Raw genomic sequence first — 25,854 nt, forward strand, 5'->3', positions numbered from 1 at the left:
GTGATGTGGACACCCCATGGGCTCCAATATGGACACAATGGGGACAAGCTTCCCACCCACTGCTACTCACAATAGCAGTTCATGTCCCGAAGGTGCCTGGCCTGGAGGCTGAGCAGGAGGAGCATGTCAGCCCTGTGAATGTGTACTGGGTGCCTCAGAGTGATGTAACACATCCCACATCTGTCTGTGGAGCCCCTTATGGAACCTGGACCTGACCTCAGGGGACAGGAACATGTCTGTGTGTGCCCCCGGGGAGGAGACAATATCCCCTGGGCTGATTCCACCTGAAAGTATTGCTGGACCAGTACATGAGGAGGCCCCAGGGTGGAACACACATGTGATGTGGCCAGGTAAATGGGCAGATGGGTTTGGAGAGGTGGTTCTGCTGGGCAATAGTACATATACATGCTATTGTATCACTGTTATAGAACATATGTTGGCAGTAATAGTCTACACAATCCCAGAACATATCCAACAGCATGGATAGATATCCCCAATAACACAGAATGTCAGATGTGCAGCAATCACAAAGCAGCCATACCTCAGGCATATATGGAACCATAGTGGCCCTGACAATGGCATGCAGGTGTATAGTCTGTAACAGGCCAGCAATGATAGTGTCCACACAGGGAACATGGCTACAAACACATATCAAAAAGTATGGTACAATACAATATCTGTCCCACTGGTAGGTAAGCTGTATCCATACCTAATGAGTTGTGTGTACAGTTTGTTGTCACTGATATGGTGGGGGGTGACAGAGATGTGTATGAAGAACTATGTTAACCTTGCTGTATGAGTTACTCAGACCTGTTACCATCTTTATGTCTTTCAGCGAAGATGTCACATGCACGTCTGCCAACATATTCAGCGGCCAAAAATTAGGTGCTGATCACATATTTAATCCAGCACTACCCTGTGCTGCTTGGCCAGGCCACCCATGACCAGCAGGAGTGGACCACCCTGTGGAGCAATCTTGTCCACAGGGTCAATGATGTCGGACTGCACAACCGCAGTTATGAGCAGGTCCAGCATCATTGTACTGACATGCTTCGCAATACTCATCAGCATGCTGCTGCAGTCTGGGGGGATCACCTCGCCATGTGGGGGGCCATGCCATTCATCCCCCCTGACATGTGTGGAGGAGCTCCTAGCCAGCCTCGTGGCACCTGCCCGTCTGGCCAGCCACCAACCGCCGGACACCTTTGTGGAGGTGGGTGCCACCCACACACCAGCCAAGGAGTACACAGTTAAGGCCACAGGGCACATCAGTAGACCATTGTTGTGTATACATCCGCATCGGTACAGGTAGAACATGCATATCTGACATGTCATAGGTATATTGTGTTGCTGCATAGTAGTGATAAAAATATGTCCATATGTGGTAGTATTGTGGAAATGCGCCATTGATGTATTGTAATACTGCACCCACCCTGTAGCACTGCCACAGGTGTGTCCACTGACATTGCATCTCTCACACTTTTATGTAGGTCCCTCTGGGATACCACCAAGGCAGCATCCTGTAGCCAGTGAGTATGGTTTATGTAGATGCTTGCCAACACTCTGGGCATGTAATGGTGATGGTATATGCCATGCGCACATCTAACACACTTACCCAGAATGCATGCTGTACATGTGCACGTATTGTTGCTGTGAAATGCATGGCATCACAGGGGTGATCATGATGGGGTATTGGAAGTGTATGTCAGAGACCTGCATGATAACTAACAACCTGTCATTGCGGAATGTGTCCACAGGGAGTAACATAATAGTGGGAGACATGGCCTACAGTAGGGACATGTTTGGAACAATACCCATATACAGTGCAACACCAGTGTATATACCTGTAGGACAATGGCAACTGCTGCAGAGATACACTGTGGCATAAGGCTTTACAGTAGTCCACATTATCAACTGGGACTAGGCTGTAACATGTGGTGTTCAATGTATGGGACACTGCAAAGTGACACACATGTAGGGCTTACTTGTCATGCATCTGCAAAACATCTGAAGGAAGGGTGGGTGTCAGCATGACACACCAATGCACTGCAGCAGGGATCCTAAGGATATTAAGAATGGCAGTATCTGCACATAGTCAGGTTCAGGACTTGTGGCAGACGGAACCCTACCCCCACAGCAATAGTGACAGCAGTGTGCGAACACCAAGGGATGTGCACATGAGTAGACCTGGCAGTCATGCAGAGAAGGGGGACATGTGTAGGGCAGACTGAACATACATTGGCAATTGCAGATGGCCCACGCTGGTATACCCCCACCAGGAGTAGTGACTGCTGTAGTACACACAACAAGAGGTGTGTCAAACCATCATAGCACACATATGCCCACACAGAGTGTATGCATCGCAGTCAGCATCCACACACCTAACATATTCTGTAGACACTGCATGTGAAAGTACAGGACATATGTCACATATCAGGCACATGTACTGTTAAGATATGAAGTGATGTGGTCCCAATGCAGATCATGTATGGGTGTATCATATCAGGAAGGGTGTGCACACCTCCCATAGACATGGTATGCTCCGACGGTTGTTAGTGTAAGAGTATTGGATTGGTCATACATGGGCCGCTGATGTTGAGAGCTATAAATCAGGCATCAGGCATTCACAAATTACATCTGTCCACATATCATCCCAGGTATATGTTGCTGAAAAATATAGGGGCTGTGAGCATTAAAGCTGACATAACTGACACAGTACTACACATTACACAATGGGCCGTACACCTATGAGGTGTGTTGCACAGTACATGGCAGGGGGAAGAACAGGTGCACAGAAATACTGTGTACATGAGTGCAGTGGAATCCATGGAAAGGGGCATCACCTACTGACACAGCACACGCATCACACACATGTATACTGTTGCTAGCATGGATTGACTATAGCTGAACTGTATGCTGTTGTGTACCATATGTTCTGCATGTTGACGGATGGATAATAGGAGGACTGTTTGTACTATCTTTGTGCAACCTCACCCATATGTGTGTGTGTGTGTGTGTGTGTGTGTGTGTGTGTGTGTGTGTGTGTGTGTGTGTGTGTATACATCATGGTGTTTAGTTGGTTTGTCTGTAGGGTCACTCTGGTGAAGTGGAGGGAGGTTGATGATGTAGGATGCATGTGTGCGTGTGTATGTTTGTGTGGGTGGCCATGTATGCACATGTGAGATTGTGGGGTGTTCATACTTTCAGGGACCATGCAGTCCATGGACATGGACTGCCACATTACACACCAGGAATACCTGTCATGTGTGTAATCACAGGACAGCTGATAGTATAATATGATCTGTAGCAGGGAGCAGGCATCAAGAGGGAAGGTAGACACCAGGTACACCCTTAATATTGCATTCAGCAGGGAGGTCACCTACAACCCATGTATGCAGCACTACAGATGCATTGGGGAAATACTAGTCAACACCAGAGAGTGTCTCCAAATATTACACATGATAGGCTGAATGAGCAGCATATCTGGCATGTACTGAGCATTATATCATGCACATGCCACACCAGTGCATGATATAATGTATAGAACATAGTAGCCCATATATATAGGAGCCATGCTCATGATGTCCAGACATACAGAGGGTGCATACCGAATAACAGCAGTGAGGCCATGTAAAACCACTATGCACAGGTCAGGCAGGTAATGTAGTAACTGGTCCTGTGGTGTGACCACTTGTGTAGGCATTTAGAGGACTGATATGTTAATGAGTGGTATCAATTTCTGTATGTTAAGTGTGATGCAGGATGGGGTACCACATGGACATATACGTGGGACTGTCTTTAAAGCCATGGATAGGTAGGTATTACGGATGTATGTGTGTGTATGTTTGTGTGTGTGTGGGGGGTGTACTGTTAGGCAATGCTGTACAGATTTTAAAGTGCATTTATTGTTTTCCCCCACAGGTGGAGAGGTGAGTCAGAGTCCCTCCTGCATGCAATCTGATGTTAGTGTCCATACAGACACTGAAGATGATGATAGTACTGTTGAGGTACAGGTGGGATTGTCAGGGGCCAACACTGGGCCAACATTTGACATCTCCCTTTTAGCCACCCCAACCCCACACACAGTTTCAGTGCCTATACATAACCCATCACCAGTGACCATAGTGGAGGAACAGCTGTCGTTTGGTAGCAGCGCACAGGAAAGTGTGATAACTATGCCTACTGTGTCCAGTCACAGCAGCCATCGCCAGAGGTCCAGCAGGGCATCACATAGGCAGATGTCCCAGGGTGCTCAAGGTAGGTCCACTGGACATCATTTTCCTGGCAGAGGTGACATATCTGGTACCAGCAGGTGCATGCTTCAGGCTGTCATGGCAGTGCAGGCATGTATGGAACGTTACACCAGACAGAGCCTGAGGCTGCAGAGGGCTGCTCTTGCATCTGTAAGTAACAACATTCGTGAACTGTCTTGTGCCATCCATGCTTATACCAAGCTCATGGATAGATGGCATGGTGAGATGATGGCCTTCATCGGCCGTGGTGTGTCTGTGCTTCAACATGTGGTGGGGATGTGGCGACAGCCGTGTGGACGTGGGCCAGCAATACCCACAGCTGGCAGTCAACGTGGATGTGCTAGGATATCAAGGGGCTCCTGTAGTGGCAGTACTAGCCCTGGCAGTGTGGGGGTGCTGTCCACACCACAGTAGACCATGTGCATGTGGTCCTGGCCAGTCCCAGGAGAGTCCTGGTACCAGCGGACATTTGTCATCAGCAGGTGAGAGTAACACATTGAGGCCTGTACCTGGACATGCCCATGGAACCCCTGGCAGGCACAGTCTACATGTCCATGGCCAGAGGCAGTGAACTGCACACCCTGCCAGGTATGGTCTGCAGCTGTCTGTAAACACCTGTGTAGGGCAGCCACATGGCAGAATGGTGTGCATTCATACCCACACACTATACAAACACACCTAGGGCAACCCCATTCCTACACAGACCACAGCACCATGCCCAGCTCAACGCAGTACACCCTCACCCACACACATGGTGTCAAATGTATGGCCCACCCTCAGCCTCTGGCAAACCAACATCACACCCTGTGCATATGATGATACCTGTGCCACATCCTTGTCATCCATACCATCAATGCATGGACAGGATAATATGGTTCTGCTGCACACGGTGACTGTACTACAGTGTACCATGGTACTGCAGTGTAACATGTTGTAAGGAGTAAAGTGTAATGCATATATGGCAGGTAGTGTAGCCATCCAGCAATAATGCATTATAGCTGTTAGTACCACTGGTTGGTTGTGGTCCCTATAATGTTATACATTTGTGTTGTAGGTGTACATGTGTCAGCACGAGGATGGTCTGAAGTCATATTCTACAATGGGGTATGGCACTGTGGTGACACCATGGCTGTGACATATCTGGGGTACAGATGTACACATGTCACAGGTTACTGAAACAGTTATTGCATGTGCCACATGGACAGATGACCCACTGAGGCATGTATACCCTGCAATCTGATGTACACCCATCCACATACATGCACACTGTTACTTGTCAAAACTGGGACTAGACCCCTACCTAGCTGTGTAGTGATCCTGAAGTGTGTCGCTGACATTGCACACACCACACAGTGTTTAAGGTGAGGTGTGTCCCAGGTTACATGTTACATGCAGAACATCCCCAGACATGTACAGTATGCTAATGGGGGATGTAATGGGTGTATATAGACAATACCTAGTGTGACATAACTTCATATACACATTAACAGACACAAAACAGGCAGACACACATCTGAGATACCAGGGCCTATTGCTGCTAACTAACTTGCTCATGTCTCCAATCTGTTACAGGTAGGCTGCACATAGTACATGCATAACTAGCCTGGATTGTGGTATCAGTTACCTGTATGTTTGATGGTGACAGTGGTAACCATAACATGGTACATGGGACATATGCTGGGTGTACCTTGGTGTAGTGACAGTGTACACAGCACCCACATCCCCCAATGAATATTGTATTCCCTGAAACCCATGATGACACTCTGCCATACCCACCATCACACACTGGTCGTGACTGCAATACAACCTATTGTATACCCCAACAGTGGTACTACAGGGATATGCATCTAATGCATATGCCACATGAGTAGTAGGGTGTTGCATTGTCATGCCTCACCTATGGGTAGCAACAACACTATCCATACTACTGTGTGGCAATGGGTATTGTAATAGGAGTATGTGGCCTCAGAATTCTGTACCCTACAGATATATGGACATGCACAACTGCACACACATGCCAGAACACAATGGGTATCCCATGCCTATCAACCCATTTGTAAAACACTGTAGTGCTGGTACTGCAAGACTTGTGTAGCCGGTATGGGGAGGAGCTTAACAGGGTACATGTATTGTCCTATACAACAGCAGCCACAACTGACTATGGCAATGGGTGTTGCATTGGTTGTAAAGGCCCTCATGGAATTCCCAAGTACAGGTGTACTAACACACATACACGGCTATACTCAGTCATGCACACATACACATGTGTCACTACAGGGGTGCATCGCTGCAGCTGGTCATAGCCGTGTACCTAGCTATTGTCCAAGGAGAGATGGGTTGTGTAGGAGTTGTGTGTACAGTGGTATCCTGCCACCTGCTAGGTGGCAGCAGGCAATCTATCGACAGTCACTACTGTGGTGACTCTCAGGGTGAGAATAACATGCATCAGCCAATCCTCCAGGTGCCTCTTGCACATGGCTACCGAGGTGATCAAGCTGACATGTATGCAACATGCATTACAACACATGGTCAGTGTCTGTGATGGAGACCTGTACCCAAGCATGTTCTGTTGACTGTGGTAGTGTAGTGGTGGTACCTGTGGCATGTGGTGCATACAGAGTGATAACTCCTATATGTGCCAGTTCTTACACACTTGGGCAGATATGTCAGTGTCAATCAAGCTTAGGTTGGCTGTACATATCCCAGATGGATACCTGCCATCTGCACATCTGTACAGGGACTGACAGTCATCAGCTTGGCAAGTAGCTATGTAGTAGGATGAGTGTGGTGACAGAAAGATGTTTGACAATAATATGTATGCCATAATTACATGTCAGAAGCCCTCACTAACATGTGCTGTACAGGCGGTAGTCTACAGTTACATTCCACATGTTGGATCATTACCCGGAAAGAGATATATACTGTGACACAGCTCACACACCAGGGATACAACAGGGAGGCCTCAGTGTCCAGCTATGCCTGCAGGTGTGCCTGCTGTCAGTACTACAGTTAGCACTCTGCTCTTGCCTGGATAAGCACTGTCAACAGTAGTACTGCCATATTACACTATATGCCGGTTTGACAGCACATACCCTGGCCAAACACCCCTGGATGTAACACATTCACATGGATAACAGTGCTGTACAGGCCACATATATGTCTGTATCCCACACATGACACACACACACCCCTTGCTACTGTAATGACAGCATGTAGGTGCATGTATTGTACATGGCATTACATACACTTATTACAGATGTGAGTACCCTGCTATGTTATCAGACTGGGTGGTGTGACCTGGTTACCAGGGCTAAGTCATGCTTATCAAGTATCAACATTGTTGCAATATAACAGCTGAGCTGATCTGTGTACTGGTAAGCAATGCCTACACTGTGTAAGCACCCGTACATTTACCCATAGCTTAGCACAGCTTAGCTTCACTCAAACCCACTTAAAGCTACTCAAATCTGCCTTAACCACTCTGTATCCAACAGCCATTGTTCTGCCCAGCAACAACATGAACAGCCCTTGCAGGTCTTGAACCCAGGACCCTGTGTACTACAGTCACAACACTTAACCACTACGCAATGACCACTGTGAAGACAGCTATTGTCAATACACATTTTGTGTAGTATTGAACAATTGCCTTTACTTCCTAAATTGTGTAGTCCTTGTTATTAATAATTCTGCTGCATCACATATGTTGTTTTATCATAATGTACACATAGCAGATACATATGGTGAGATACATCCTGGAGAGTATACACAACTGTGAGGTTTACACATGACAGGAATATGGTTATATACATAAAATAGGTCTGTATATGTCTACATGTACATACACATGTAAACTCATACATATGTCTGTATACACCTCTGTATAGTGCTACATATATATGGCCATGTGTACATCTCTTTGTATGTATACACACACACACACACACACACACACACATATATATATATATATATATATATATATATATATGTGCACATCCTATCTGTCCAGCTATGCCTAGTTATGTTGGTATATATGTAGATATCTATAACTATATGTGCATACATATCTATTCTAATATACCTACTACTGTCAATATATATGTAGCATCCATAAGTATATGTGCATATGTATATCTGTATATGTGTAGACATATATTGCTCTGTATATGTATATATATATATATATATATATATATATATATATATATATATATATATGAGTGTATGTTTATCTATGTACATATACATATTAATCTATGTATGTCAATATGTATATGTGTATATATCTATACAGGTATCTGAATAATTATATATACATATATTTTCACCATATGTCCTGAACATGGAGTGTAGCCCTACCGTAGCCCCTATAGTCTCAACTTCAGAGTGTAAGGGGATGTCAGATATGTATAGCAGGTATATTTGTAGACTATTTGTACTGTAATAGGGGTTGTCTTCACAGACATGGTGTGTGTGGAAAGTCATATCTGCTTTTAACATGTGTGCCATTGGCTATTGACAGACATCCTAAGGACATAATAGCACAGTACCACTGCTAGCATGTAATGCTCCACTGGACTACAGCAGAGATATTGGCCAAAATATGTGGACAGTCTGACACACTCTGGACAGTCCAGAGATATACACAGAACCCCTTAGTGCAAGACACGTGGACCAAGCCTGACAATGTGGATGTTAACAGCCATGTAGATGGGAATAACATATAACTACTGGTTTACCTTTACCCCCATAGGTTATGCAATCACGCACCCCTGTCTGTCCTGACACATAATAACCGCTGGTACAGAGGTGCCATGGCCACGTACTACCCACTATATATTGACATACATCTGTACATCATCCCAGTGCTCTGTCTGATATACATGACTGATCTGGTGGCCTGGCAGCAGTACATCTGGCAAGTATCTGGAGATGACATCTCACTGAGTAAGCACACTAAGCTGCTAGGCATGTAACAAAGCATTGTGCAGGCTACAGGCAGACTGGCCTACATTTCCTATGGGGGAATGCACATGTACCAGCATATATAGCAGGCTATACAGGCATGTCACAGCACAGAGTATGATACACCTGTGTGAAAGTGCATAACCACAACCAATGTGTACACAGCCACATATGGTAAGCTACTGTAATATTACAGTATATGGACTATCTGTTCAACACCATCCTCATATGTGCCACTCACGCACTAACCCTACATATACTAAGCCACTACACAATGTGGTCTGATGGCTGCCTGTGGTATGGGACATGTGTGTGTATGGCCTACAAATATGTAAGCCAATAGGGTAACATACAGTGGAGCAGCAAGTAACATCAGATAGAACAGGACCAAGAACAATTACATCTACCACAGTCTGTACACAAGCCAAAGTACATATTAACATTACACACACTGTAAACAATCACCATAAGTACACAGACCTCAGTACTGTACACACAACCACAGAACGTCCAGGTTATGCCTTAAAATATAACCCCTACTATACATAACATGTGTAGCAGTCTGATATCTCACTGGTTTGTTATCTGATATCATGTCACTAATTATGGTGTACAGCACATATGCACCTCGTTTTGCATGACATATGTACAAAGGTTGACAGAGTTGTGGCTGGAGGCACATACACAGGGCCAATATTGACAAGTTGCTGTAATAACCTCATACGTTTACTGTTGTAACAGGGTTTGTTGCAACATATATCCTATGAGGGATATGACGTCAGTAACTTTCACAGCTGTCACCATCTACATACTGCAATCCTCACACTACCTTCTGCAGTTCACAGATAGGTGCTCTGTGGGTAACACATAAAACAAAAGGCACCACACATTGCCCAGTCTACAGATGACCCTACAGATGGGGGTTTCCTCATAAACATAGCACTGACATGGCAGGTGTTAAAACATGTAGGACAGCCATATCCACACACACTGTGTTAAACCAACATTACTGCAAATGCAATATAGCAGCACTTACAGTCTGTAGTCAGGTAAAGCACATCTCCCTCCTGTGTGTTGCCCTGTTTCCACAGTGTATGTTGTTAGAGGTAAATCCCCAATCCATCTGAGATGCTGTTTGCCAAACAACAGATCGAGTTCCTGCTCACAGTGAATGTAAAGAACCAACACCAACATGGTGTTCCCAGATATTGGAGTGTGTTTCCATGCAATTGGCTATGGGAATGTTACCACAGCTGTTCCACATGCAATCAACTAGAGGAGGGCTGCAATTTGTGCAGAGGCCATCAGCTGATCATGAGCATCACATAAAATACACATGCTGCTGCCTAAGCAAAGCAGGTGTAAGTCTCCACATTCACCAGAGAGGGAGTGAGAGTGGCAGACAGAGGAAAAGAAAAGTCAGGGAGGGGTAGGAGAGTAAAACTTAAGCATGCGTGTGTCACACACCTACCAGTACAGGGTATCAAACCGCTGATGACTATGTAGTGCTCTCACATGTCTATACAGTTATTAGATGCACCACATAGGTTACATGTTGAGGAGACCTCAAAATGTATATGTAATGGTGAGTGACATCCGGAACAGGGATATGGTAGCTATATGGTAGGTGTAGTACACATGCCTGTCTGCATGAACAGGTGGCAGCATAAACACAGCCACACTCTCACAGGGACATACACACAATGACACACTTAGCAGAGCCAGAAATACAACTCATCACTAGTGAGATTGCCACAACACATTACTGTGCCGGTATCACATGCATCATAGGGGTCATACGGAGGTTATATGGGCAAAGGATATGTGGAGGTGTCTGACATCAGACAGCATGCTTCAGTATGCCAATGGGGGTTGTAATGAGTGTGAATCTGGTCATACGCATCATACAACACACACACAGACACAGGGTGCCAGTACTGACATGCAAGGGTGCGTTGCTTCATGGGTGTGTAGGGGTCAACTGTGCCAGATGGCTATACAAGGCTAAGTGATGGGTATACCTTGGCATCAGGCTACATGACAAAGGTCTGCATTGTTGCTCAGGGGTGTAGTTCCTAGATTTGCCCACACAGGTGGGTATTGTATTCGCCATCCAGTCACCTGGGTGACTATTGCATGTGGCCGATGCTGTGCATTGCTTGTCATGTATGCGTTCCTTAGTCCATGACATGGATGGTGTCTGGGATGTGCACACCCTCCACATGCATGTACACTGACATGTGGAATTGTACATGGGTTGTCCGGCCCATATTGTGTACGCAGATTGTTATCATCAGATGTACCAGTCCTGGCCTCATGTGTTGGGAACTGTTAATGGATGGCCGGTTGACTCTGCACCTACATTGATAGCATGATACTGGTATTCCCTGGTGTCAGTGGCATCTCTCCATACAGGGCATGTTTTGCAGGCATGGTATGTCCTCCTTTGTGGGTCACATTTGATGGCACCGCAGGTGTTGCAGGTGTCCAGTGGTAAACATGGGGAAGGTGCACTGTTGGCATGTATGTGCCTATTGGACTGATGGACAGGGTGCCATGCCCTCTGTAGCCCACTGCAATCACACCATGGTTACTATCAGTGGACAATATCCAGGGTACTACCAACATAGCAGCTGTTGCCTGGCAAGTGTGTGTGTGTGAGACATGGGTTGAGAGTGTTTTCTGGGTAATACTAGGGTTCCTCACTTTGTTCACCTGGCCTTGATGTCACATGTAGGGGTATGGATTTGCACTCCAGCCTCTCAGCTATTTCACATCTGTTATCCCTGTACAGTGGGCATTGTGATATATACTAGGGCTCCCATATAAGAAATTTGCAAAATCCACTCCACATTGAGTCCAGTTGTTACACACTCACAACCACCTCCACACAGGAGATGAATTACAAACCCAGGCACAGACACATGCACCTGTCATGTCTAGGATTAGATCTCCTACCTAACTAGTTTATTACACTACAGCACTATGCAGTTATAGGACACGGCACAGAGATTACTGGAGTACTCTTTCCCCAAAGGTGTATTTCACAGTGAATGACATCAGCAGGATTGCCAAAGTAGGGCATTTGAATTGTAGTGAGTGTGACTAGCCTAAAATGCATTGCTCCCTACACAGACATAGAAACACACACAAAACCTCGACAACTGTCATGTGTGGGAATAGAACCCCTGCCAGAGTTCTATTTCACACTACATCATGAAGCTGTTATAGGACAAACCATGGGGATTATTAGACTACTCCTTCCCCAAAGATGTATTTCACAGTGAATGACATCAGCAGCCTTGCCAAAGTAGAGCATTTGAATTGTAGTGAGTGTGACTAGCCTAAAAAGCATTGCTCTCTACACAGACAGAGAGACACACACAGTTGCCATGTCTGGGATTAGAGCTCCTACCTAAGTATTTTATCACACTACAGCAGTACGCAGTTATAGGACGTACCACAGAGATTACAAGGCTACAGCCTTCCGAAAGGTGTATTTCACAGTGAATGACATCAGCAGCCTTGCCAAAGTAGTGCATTTGAATTGCAGTGAGTGTGACTAGCCTAGAAAACATTGTTCTCTACACAGATAGAGACAGACACACACACAGTTGTCATGTCTGGGATTAGAACTCTTATCTAAATATTTTATCACACTACAGCAGTAAGCAGTTACAGGATGCGCCATGAAGATTACTGGGCTATAGTTTTCTGAAAGACGTATATCACAGCGAATGTTATCAGCAGTCTTGCCAATACACAGAGACAGACACACACAGTTGCCATGTCTAGGATCAGAAGTCCTACCTAACTATTTTATCACACTACAGCAGTACACAGTTATAAGATGTGCCACGGAGATTACTGGGCTACAGCTTTCCAAAAGGTGTATTTCACAGTGAATGATATCAGCAGCCTTGCCAAAGTAGGGCATTTGAATTGTAGTGAGTGCGACTAGCCTAAAAAGCATTGCTATCTACACAGACAGAGACACACACACACACACACACACACACACACACACACAGTTGCCATGTCTGGGATTAGAACTTCTACCTAACTAGTTTATCACACTACAGCAGTACGCAGTTATAGGATGCGCAATGGAGATCACTGGGCTACAATTTTCTCAAAGGTGTAATTCAAAGTGGATGACATCAACAGCTTTGTCAAAGTAGGGCATTTGAATTGTAGTGAGTGTGACTAGCCTAAAAAGTATTGCTTTCTGCATACACACACACACACACACACACACACACACACACACACACACACACACACACACACTCACAGTTGCGATGTCTGTGATTAAAACTCCTACCTAACTAGTTCATCACACTACAGCAGTACACAGTTATAGGATGTGCCACAGAGAATACTGGGCTACAACTTTCCCAAAGGTGTATTTCAAAGTGGATGACCTCAGCAGGCTAGGGCTATGGGGTGGGCAATGTATGTGCATGGACCATAACCCATTCATCTAGAGGTTGACACACCACATGCGGGCACATGCAGGGTTATATTCTACAGGTACATGTATACAGCTGCTAGATGACTACTTTCTTGAACAGTCATGTTGCACAGCTAGAACTTGCACCACATAGTCTGTAATTCTGACACACCCGGTGGCTAATATCTACAGTGAGTGACATCTGAACCTCATGTGGTTGTAGTCATTTGGCTGTGTGCTGGGTGGAACAGGCATCATAATGGATGGTTCCTTGTCATAGTCACTATCTTCCACACATCTATGTATGTCTACTTTTGGCTTATTATAGTGTGTTTTCCTTGGGTATATGTCTGTATTCCTATCCAGTGTGTGTGTGCAAAGCATGAGTGGTGCATACTGAGGAGTGTCTGCACTAACATCTGCAACTGCCAGATATGTCTGGTCCACTGTTGTTTGCAGACATGGGCTTCATTTGTTTAAGTGTGTGAGCATGCCCAGTATGACCTTTTTGTATGTTGTTGTCTGACATTGCCTTCATTTCTCTAAGTGTGTGAGCATGTCCAGTATGCCCTACTGTTTTGCATGTGTGGATTGAGTCCAGGTAGTTTTTACTCCAGTGCAGACCTTTGTGTTGTACACCTACAGGTAGCAAACTGTTTCTGCAGGGTTTCCATTGATCATTTGGCAATATGGGGACAGATTGTGCAGGGGAGTGTGCACTGTACGTGATTGTGTCTGTGCTGCTTCAGCTACATGGTACTGCTGTTAGTAGAGATATTCAGACATGTGTACTGTTATAGACTGTGATGTTTTCTGTCCTCTGTCAGATGGACATTCCTGCTCACGGTGATGTCCTGGGGGACAGGGGTGATTGCAGCTGTGTGCGGTATTGTGGGCAGATGCCTAGATATTCATGGTAGGTTATGCCATCCTGGAGAGGGAGCTGCAGACACTTGCTGCTGGGTCTGTGTATCCAGTTCAGCACCTTGGTACAGTGATGGCAGAGGATCCCATACTTGTACATCCATCAACATGAGAGAATGGCCTTATATTGCTATGGCAATACCTCACAGCTGTACAGATTTGAACAGGTTACCAAGAGGCAGGGGCCATGAGTCAGGACATTGCCCCTATTGTGGTGTACGGGCAGGTATGTAGCCACCCATTTATGTGTTTACAGCCAGGGATAACGTGTGCACACAGCTTTGTGTCAGACTTTGCACATTCCATGCTGCCCACACTCCCACCCCTCTGTTATTCTATCTTCTTCCTTACGTTATGCATACATTCTCTGATACTTTCCCTAAGGTTATCACCCCATCACAGCTGTATGTTGGTGTTGGTCCACAGTTCATGCAGTGGGACATGGTGGACATGTTACTGTGGTTTGTCCACATGGCCTTGCATATGGCTTATGTGGAGTGTGTTATGTTGTTATTTGGGTGTCCATGACATAACATGCATTGGCTGTATGTATCGAGGCCTGTGTGCTATTAGGTATTGATGCGGGCCAGATGTGGCAGGCCATTGCATTCTGTCAGTCCTACAGTCTCAGACCGCCATACAGTATATTCCCCTTGGGTGACAGGGTAGGTGTGCTAGGTGTTCATGCCAATACCTTCTATCAGTCTTAATCAGGTGGTGTGGATGCTGGCAGGGTGCTATTTACAGCTAGCAACACACCTGCATGTTACACCTGCACTGCATGCTGCATTCTTTCGCTATTGCCATATACAGGGAGGTCATATTGTACCCATTCCCCACAGCAGAGGTACAACCAGAGAGGTACCTGTGGGTGGTGTTTGTGTGAGCTGGGTGCATGTGTGCTATGGACACTACTTGCATCTGACACACAGATATGCATTGGGCATTCCAGTTATGCTTGCATGTGCAGGTAAATCAGCTGTTTCCCAATGCATCAGTCCTACCTCCTTTGTGATCTGTGAATGGGCAGGCAACACTGGTATACCCTACTACAGGACCAGATAATGTGATGCATACCTGTATGTACAATTCCAAGGGTGCATCCATTTCACAGTGATACAATATATACTGTATGTCTGGGGTACATTTCCCTGTGTACTGCTTGTATATCTAGCCCAACAGCCATGCCATGTCAGTCTTTCAGATGGATACACATATTACCACCATACATTTACAATGGCTTACTGCTAGCATGTATTATACTGGTGGGTATTGTCTTTGGCACTGCAGTTGTGAGGCCTTGTCCCTGTCATCAGCAGTAGTGGGCAGTGGCCACCAGGTCTTACCTCAACATGCATATGTACATACTGACCACTCTCACACAATATGAAACACACACCAACCTAACACACACATACCTGCATATTGTGCAGATGCTACAACCTATCCTGCTATCTTGGCTACCTCTGTGCATCTGTGCTCCACTGGCATTATACCTACACATACATGTTACTACAGTTCTGCATAGGGTTGTGGGGGGGGGCACACCTCACTGTTACGATGTATGTACATTGGATTGGGGGAGACACCAGATTGTTACTACATTTCTAAATAGGTTTGGGGGGCACACCTGACTGTTACTACATTTCTAAGTAGGGTTGGCCGAGCACACCTGACTGTTTCTACATTCATACACAGGATTGTGGGAGGGGAGCACACCTGACTGTTACTACATTTCTATGCTGAGTTGGGGGAAGGGGCACACCTGACTGTTCCTACATTTCTACACAGGATTGTGGGGGGCACACCTGAGTATTTCTGCATTTCTACACAGGATTGGGGGGCACACCTGACTGTTTTTACATTTCTATGTAGGATGGGGGGCACTCTATTTCATTCTGTATTCTAACCTATCATGCTGACTAGAGGCATATCAGTGTACTACAGTTCTTAGCTTTGATTGACCTCCATATTAGTTTCTGACTTCCTATCCTTCAGAACTAACATCCCACTGCCTGACCTGCTGTAGTCTGTCTGTGTAGGCCTGGGGGGGGCTTACCCATAGGCATCATTCAGTGGCCATAGCACAGCCTTTGTTTGTGTTTGTCTACACCTGTCCTGCTGGCTGAGACTGTTGTTGGGTATGTGAACCTCCCTGACAGGCATGTGAGAGTCATATGGACACACATGTGGCTCAGCACATTTCCTGCAGTGGGTTTTGTCACCCTGTGTAGTACTAGCTACCATGGTGACACCAGTATTTGTTATAGATCTCATGGATTTACTATAAGTGTCTAATATCTGCTGGCATACCATTTAGCCACCTGATTCCCTTGCATGCTCACATCCATACCATCAATACAGGTAACAATACATTCTACTCCATTTGGCAAATGGTAGGTGACTTACCTTGTGGGTGTCCCAGTATTGATGGTGGTGCTGCAGGGCTGCCTATGTTGGATGCACATAGTACACTCCCTACACATGGTTGAGCACAGGTAGTGTCATGTTTGGCATCCCTTTTACTGTCTGTGAGAGTCAGAGAGAGGTGTTATTCCATGGGTCCCTCCTGTGTCAGTGTATGTGCTATGCATTGCCTCTTTGCCAAGGTCAGGGCATACTGGACATGCCTCCTTCTGCCTACTGGGGCAGGGTCGGGTTGTTCCTCCTCCAAGTCACTCTGTGCCTGTGCAGGCCTTGGCAATGGTGGGGGGGGGCTGTATGGGCCTGGCCCATGCTGTTCCTGCTGCAGCTGTTTCCACAGGATCATATTTTGTAGCATGGCACATACGATGACAATTTGGGTACATGTAACTGATGAGTACTGCAAGGCTCCACCGGATGTGTCCAGGCACTGGAACTGTGACTTGAGCATCCCAAACACACACTCTACTATAATTCTGGTCTGTGCGTGTGCCTCATTATGGAGTTCTTGTTTGGGTGTGTGTGTGTTTCTGATGGGTGTCATCAGCTATGGCTCCAATGCGTATCCAGCATCCCCCACTAGGTGACCGTATGCAATGTCCCCATTCGGAAATCTGTGGTACAGCTGCATCAGATGCCAGATGTGGGAATTGTGATAGCTTCCAGGGCAGCCAGCACACACATTCATTATTATGCCCTGGGCATCGCACACGACCTGGCAGGTGATGGAAGGGAAGCCCTTGTGGTTGATGTAGACCCTACCCCGCTCACTGTGTGGTGCTTTGATGCATATATGCGTGCAGTCTATAGCACCCACTACCTCAGGGTATTCTGCTATTTGGTGGAACAGTTGCATGTTGCTGGCCAACACCTCACGGGTGTTGGGGAAATATACGTACTCACTGGCATGTGCTGACATGGCATCCAGGAGCTGGTGGAGTACCCTGGATGCTGATGCCTGTGAGATCCCCATCACATCCCCAGTTGGCCTTTGGAAGGTACCTGTAGCTAGTATTCTTAGGCCTACACATACCTCGGTATCCACTGGGATGGGTTCCCCTCTGTTAGTTCTGTGTGTCAGGCATGGCTGGCACAGCTCAACAATTTGCTGTAGGAGGTCCCTGTCCACCCAATAGTGCTCCACTATCTCTAGCTCATGTAGTCTCTGGTAGATTATCCTGGGTCTGTACAGTCTTCTCCGTCTCCTCACTGTGGGTTGGTCGACAGCATTCACATCCTCACCACCCTCAGCTTCTTCCACAAGTTGTTGTATGATAGCTATTGCAGCCCCTATCATTTTGTTGTTTTGTTTGTTAAAACTTCCCCGCTTGTATACACCAGTGGTGAAAAATATGGGAAAACCAGAGGGGAACATGTTTGCATAGTTTATAGTAGTGTTCTGGGCTAGGCTGGTCTTCTGCCTGTGTAATTGGCTGATTCTATACCTTTCATCTGCCAGCTATGCTAGTTATCCTAGATTACCTTCCTACTGCTGTTTTCCCTTCCCATTGCCCTCCTGTTGAAGCCCAGGGGTGTGCTGCGCAAACACAGTGCTCAAATGTGCACAGAGCTGCTATTTCCTGGTTTACTTTTTTTTTTCTTTAAAACCCACTTAGGCAATGTAAAGAGTGCTAGGCAGCCTCAGACATACATCCTTGCCTAGCTGTGCTAAGCTAGGAGCAAACCTGAGCCACAGGGCTCCAATCCGCTTACAGCATGCCTGACACATCCCTCTATGATGTCAGCTAACTCCTAGGCTTACACCAAGCTATTCCTGCTCTTACACTGTTGGGAGCTGACTAGCATGCAGGGGAAATCTTGGATTCAATATCATTCCCCTCATTTGCATAGGATTGCCTGCTAATACATAGTTAAATGTCTCACACTGAGCCTCCCCCATTAGCAACCACTATTCACTGGCCATGTTGCCTTCTGCCTACCATTGACTATAATGGCAGAATAGTGATTTTAGTTAGAATGCTTATTTTAGGATTATTTTCTTATTTCCCCCCGATCCCATTTGCACGCCACTGCCCTACGCTTAAACAGCTAAGATCGGCTAACAAAAAAAAAAGTTAATATATTTTTTTCCAACTGTTTTCCATGCCAATGGTCTTATACTTGGCCATTGGCATGCTTTCTAAATGATATCCACCCTTTATTTGGACCTGTCATGACTCCGTTTTGGAATTTGCAGAAATGTACTCCGTTACTGGTGGAGTACATTTCTGCAGATTACACTAGTCCTGCACGGCCAGTTTCCAGCTTCCTGGATCACAAATTCACCTCATTTGCATGGATTTCTCCTGCAAATGGGGTCATTTGTATACACGAACTGAGTCCATGCTGGACTAGTGCAGGAGCGCTTATGCACGCCCCTACAGGTTATTCCTGGATCGCACAGCAGACATATTGCCTGCTAGAGCTCCTGCACTAATCCTGCATGCCGTGCAAAGCTTGCAGAATCCAAGGGATTGCCAAAATTAATAACTTTTTCACTCATCTTGATAGGGGAATTAGTCCAAGCTGATTTCTGCACTATGTCCTTGTCTTGCGAGGAGAGAAATCTAACTATAATAGACCTGGGGTTAGATGAACTCAGAGATGAAGTTGGATTTGCCAAGGACCGATGAGCCCTCTCAATTCTAAACGACAGAGATTCAGGCATGTTTAGTGCTGATGAAAACCACTAATTGAGGAAATTAATTATGTTAGCACCCTCTTCCTTCTCAGGAATTCCATATATTCTTATGTTATTCCTCCTTGATCTACTTTCTAGGTCATCCAGGTTCTCAATCAGCCTGGTGTTTTGTTTCAAAAGAAATTCATTTTGATGTTCATTTTCTGTCACTCTAGTATCTAGGTCAGTTACTGTTTCCTCTAGGGCAAGAATCTGTTCAGATTGTTTTTTTACTATTCCATTTAGAAGTTCCAGTTGTTTACTGCATTCTATTTGATAATATCCATTTTGTTTTTGAATTTGTTAATTTTTAGTGACAGTACTTGGATGTTGGTTATTATAAGATGTAGTTCTTTCTTCACTGCACTCTCCTGGTGTGGGTTCTTCACGTTGCTCATGTTTTTAGTGACAGTTCTTGGATGTTTGTTATTATAAGATGTAGTTCCTTCTTCACTGCACTCTCCTGGTGTGGGTTCTTCACGTTGCTCATGTTTTTAGTGACAGTTCTTGGATGTTTGTTATTATAATATGTAGTTCTTTCTTCACTGCACTCTCCTGGTGTGGGTTCTTCACGTTGCTCATGTTTTAGTGACAGTTCTTGGATGTTTGTTATTATAAGATGTAGTTCTTTCTTCACTGCACTCTCCTGGTGTGGGTTCTTCACGTTGCTCATGTTTTTAGTGACAGTTCTTGGATGTTTGTTATTATAAGATGTAGTTCTTTCTTCACTGCACTCTCCTGGTGTAGGTTCTTCACGTTGCTCATGTTTTTAGTGACAGTTCTTGGATGTTTGTTATTAGATGTAGTTCTTTCTTCACTGCACTCTCCTGGTGTGGGTTCTTCACGTTGCTCATGTTTTTAGTGGCAGTTCTTGGATGTTTGTTATTATAAGATGGAGTTCTTTCTTCACTGCACTCTCCTGGTGTGGGTTCTTCACGTTGCTCATGTTTTTAGTGACAGTTCTTGGATGTTTGTTATTATAAGATGTAGTTCTTTCTTCACTGCACTCTCCTGGTGTGGGTTCTTCACGTTGCTCATGTTTTTAGTGACAGTTCTTGGATGTTTGTTATAAGATGTAGTTCTTTCTTCACTGCACTCTCCTGGTGTGGGTTCTTCACGTTGCTCATGTTTTTAGTGACAGTTCTTGGATGTTTGTTATTATAAGATGTAGTTCTTTCTTCACTGCACTCTCCTGGTGTGGGTTCTTCACGTTGCTCATGTTTTTAGTGACAGTTCTTGGATGTTTGTTATTATAAGATGTAGTTCTTTCTTCACTGCACTCTCCTGGTGTGGGTTCTTCACGTTGCTCATGTTTTTAGTGACAGTTCTTGGATGTTTGTTATAAGATGTAGTTCTTTCTTCACTGCACTCTCCTGGTGTGGGTTCTTCACGTTGCTCATGCTTTAGTGACAGTTCTTGGATGTTTGTTATTATAAGATGTAGTTCTTTCTTCACTGCACTCTCCTGGGGTGGGTTCTTCACGTTGCTCATGTTTTTAGTGACAGTTCTTGGATGTTTGTTATTATAAGATGTAGTTCTTTCTTCACTGCACTCTCCTGGTGTGGGATCTTCACGTTGCTCATGTTTTTAGTGACAGTTCTTGGATGTTTGTTAATATAAGATGTAGTTCTTTCTTCACTGCACTCTCCTGGTGTGGGTTCTTCACGTTGCTCATGTTTTTAGTGACAGTTCTTGGATGTTTGTTGTTATAAGATGTAGTTCTTTCTTCACTGCACTCTCCTGGGGTGGGTTCTTCACGTTGCTCATGTTTTTAGTGACAGTTCTTGGATGTTTGTTATTAGATGTAGTTCTTTCTTCACTGCACTCTCCTGGTGTGGGTTCTTCACGTTGCTCATGTTTTTAGTGGCAGTTCTTGGATGTTTGTTATTATAAGATGGAGTTCTTTCTTCACTGCACTCTCCTGGTGTGGGTTCTTCACGTTGCTCATGTTTTTAGTGACAGTTCTTGGATGTTTGTTATTATAAGATGTAGTTCTTTCTTCACTGCACTCTCCTGGTGTGGGTTCTTCACGTTGCTCATGTTTTTAGTGACAGTTCTTGGATGTTTGTTATAAGATGTAGTTCTTTCTTCACTGCACTCTCCTGGTGTGGGTTCTTCACGTTGCTCATGTTTTTAGTGACAGTTCTTGGATGTTTGTTATTATAAGATGTAGTTCTTTCTTCACTGCACTCTCCTGGTGTGGGTTCTTCACGTTGCTCATGTTTTTAGTGACAGTTCTTGGATGTTTGTTATTATAAGATGTAGTTCTTTCTTCACTGCACTCTCCTGGTGTGGGTTCTTCACGTTGCTCATGTTTTTAGTGACAGTTCTTGGATGTTTGTTATAAGATGTAGTTCTTTCTTCACTGCACTCTCCTGGTGTGGGTTCTTCACGTTGCTCATGCTTTAGTGACAGTTCTTGGATGTTTGTTATTATAAGATGTAGTTCTTTCTTCACTGCACTCTCCTGGGGTGGGTTCTTCACGTTGCTCATGTTTTTAGTGACAGTTCTTGGATGTTTGTTATTATAAGATGTAGTTCTTTCTTCACTGCACTCTCCTGGTGTGGGATCTTCACGTTGCTCATGTTTTTAGTGACAGTTCTTGGATGTTTGTTAATATAAGATGTAGTTCTTTCTTCACTGCACTCTCCTGGTGTGGGTTCTTCACGTTGCTCATGTTTTTAGTGACAGTTCTTGGATGTTTGTTGTTATAAGATGTAGTTCTTTCTTCACTGCACTCTCCTGGTGTGGGTTCTTCATGTTGCTCATGTTTTTAGTGACAGTTCTTGGATGTTTGTTATTATAAGATGTAGTTCTTTCTTCACTGCACTCTCCTGGTGTAGGTTCTTCACGTTGCTCATGTTTTTAGTGACAGTTCTTGGATGTTTATTATAAGATGTAGTTCTTTCTTCACTGCACTCTCCTGGTGTGGGTTCTTCACGTTGCTCATGTTTTAGTGACAGTTCTTGGATGTTTGTTATTATAAGATGTAGTTCTTTCTTCACTGCACTCTCCTGGTGTGGGTTCTTCACGTTGCTCATGTTTTTAGTGACAGTTCTTGGATGTTTGTTATTATAAGATGTAGTTCTTTCTTCACTGCACTCTCTTGGTGTGGGTTCTTCACGTTGCTCATGTTTTTAGTGACAGTTCTAGGATGTTTGTTATTATAAGATGCAGTTCTTTCTTCACTGCACTCTCCTGGTGTAGGTTCTTCATGTTGCTCATGTTTTTAGTGACAGTTCTTGGATGTTTATTATAAGATGTAGTTCTTTCTTCACTGCACTCTCCTGGTGTGGGTTCTTCACGTTGCTCATGTTTTTAGTGACAGTTCTTGGATGTTTGTTATTATAAGATGTAGTTCTTTCTTCACTGCACTCTCCTGGTGTGGGTTCTTCACGTTGCTCATGTTTTTAGTGACAGTTCTTGGATGTTTCTTATTATAAGATGTAGCTCTTTCTTCACTGCACTCTCCCGGTGTGGGTTCTTCGAGTTGCTCATGTTTTTAGTGACAGTTCTTGGATGTTTGTTATTATACGATGTAGTTCTTTCTTCACTGCACTCTCCTGGTGTGGGTTCTTCACGTTGCTCATCTTGAGATCTCCAGTAGAAAACTTCTTATCAGGAATAATTAAAAAATTCTCTTGACAATGCATTAATTTTTAGAAAATAATAGAGTCTATGTTAATCTAACTTTTAGTATACTTTTAGTTAGAGTTTTCTAAAAATTAAAGTATATTTCCAGTCAGGATATTAAAATCTAAGCAGAGCTATGGATTTCTGCTACTATCAGACTGGCATCTTGGCCACGCCCCCTAAGGAATTATTCTGGTGCATTTGTTTAGCTATACATTTATCTAATAAATATTCCCTGGAATTCAGTAATGTTTGCATTAAGTGTACACCATTCTGAGTGAACAGACAACACAGACATAACTCACACATTCTTCCTCCTAATTTTAGTTTTCCTACTGATATTCTTGCAGCTTTAAATATTGACAGGGATTCATAAAGGTTACCACAAAGTGTAGACTACATCTGCACTTAGTGTAATCTTTCTGAGTATCTAGAAAGAACAAAAAATATGACAAGAATGTTGTTGAATGCATACCGTGTACAGTTAGTGTAGGCTTTAATGAATCTGGCCCTTGATTATTACGAATTGTTATATCAATGTGTGCTCATTTTTATTTATTTATTTATTTATTTTAACATTTAGTCATAAAAATGCTCAACACATATATAAGCAAAAAGGAAAGGGGTGCAAATTTTGCATAATTCCTTGATATTATATCTAAATCTGGCTTCTAGTAGTAAAAATGTCCTTTTAAATAATATCCACCTAACCTAAACCATCTAATATCCACCTACAACATTCTATATCAAATGTCATCAGCTTTTTATACTGCATGTTCATTTTTCACTGCCTCTGAGTGGTATCGTCTACTGAAACATGTAGAACTTTGGTTATAAAATATGCATATTTAGCATCCAGTGCCAAAAATGTTACTTATGTTAAATATGGACAAAGCTACTCATCTGTACAGAAGTGAATGGAACTGTAATCGGTGCTAAGAGCAGTTTATCCACAAGTATTAGTGTGTTTTAAACATTACATTCTACAGTGTTTTTGATTCTGGATGATATTAACAAACATAGCGTTCAACTGTATAATGTTAGAATAGATTAAAAAACACAAACCAGAGGCTTAAATAATTGATAAATATCTCTGCAACATTTAGATTATCTACATGTACTTCTGTGTAGTTGGAATAATCTAAGTATGCAGCATAAATGCAAATGTTTTGCTGCATCATCACCTACAATTCACAAATGTGTGAATTACAGAATGTGTGTAGGTGAGGCACATTTTATATATCTACATCGGTGGACCTACACTTACTATGCATCTTTTGTACCTGATGTCCATAAAGTTGATTGTTTAGCATAGCATAGCAATAATGTTAACTGTGAATGAGGGATAATGTCACAGCACATATTTACTGAATGGGAAGCAGAGACACACTGAGCATCTGCATACTGTTCGAACACAGTAGTACAACCAAATATTAGTCCATTACCATAGTAATAGCATCAGCCTCCCATCAATAATGAGAGTGGTATCAGCACCATCATTGTCATAATATGGGAAATCACCCAGCTGCATGGGCATGAGATGTGATGAATCACTCCTGACCATGTCTGTGGATCTGCAACAGGTAGTTCAAATACCACAATCCACCACTGCAGTAACTTTACCCAACAAATGTAGACCATATGACTGAACCTGAAAAATCCTATTTATACAATGATCGCAAGACATGTACATAGTTCAGTGGTCATTACATATTTATAATGGTCTCTATCACTCTGTACAGCATCAGATGCAGCTACTGAAACTCTAGGAAGAATAAAAAAGGCATAACAGTAGGTAGACTAGGAGCATCAGATGGCATGGTTGTAAGATCAAGTGTACCAAAGACAATACAAACAATCAAATTCAATCTCACTCTCACCCCCTCTGAAAAGTATAACTTGTCATTCTCAGCAGATTGCAGTTTAGTAATACCAATTAATCCATAATCTGCCCTTTTCTTCGCATTTCCCCCTAATAAAAACATTTTCATCCCTCTATCCAACAAATAAAAAAGTTATTAAGAGAGTTAATTGAAGGGTTCACCTTATTGCATTTTTCTGAACAATCTCATGAAAGCATGGATATATAAAGAAAAACAAAACAATAATGTAAAAGAACCTTTTTCCTGCATTATTTCAAACCTCTAAAAGTTTTTCCAGTAATCTTAAATGAAATACCTATCCGCTTGTGCCTACAACCAGTAAGCAACCCTCTCATCTTACAAGTTTAACCTGACCTATACAATGCATCCTATGACATCATAACATTCTTTCATCCTTTCACAAGCAAAAGCTGAACAGCACTGAAAGTAATAATATTATTATGTTATTATTATTATTGATCTGGTAATCATTTTATTGTAGCTCATTTGAACCCTCAATATGAATATCTTTAATAGTCAATTCATATTTTCTTAAGTGCTTTGTTTTCTTATTCTGATAACATCCAGTCATTAAATTCACATCTAGGTTTGTCATGAACATCCTGTGCCAGATACATTTTAGGATGATGCCCATTGTTT

The sequence above is a fragment of the Protopterus annectens genome, chromosome 7.part0 (assembly GCF_019279795.1).
Source record: "Protopterus annectens isolate FY-2018-M chromosome 7.part0, PAN1.0, whole genome shotgun sequence".
Lineage (NCBI taxonomy): Eukaryota > Metazoa > Chordata > Ceratodontiformes > Protopteridae > Protopterus > Protopterus annectens.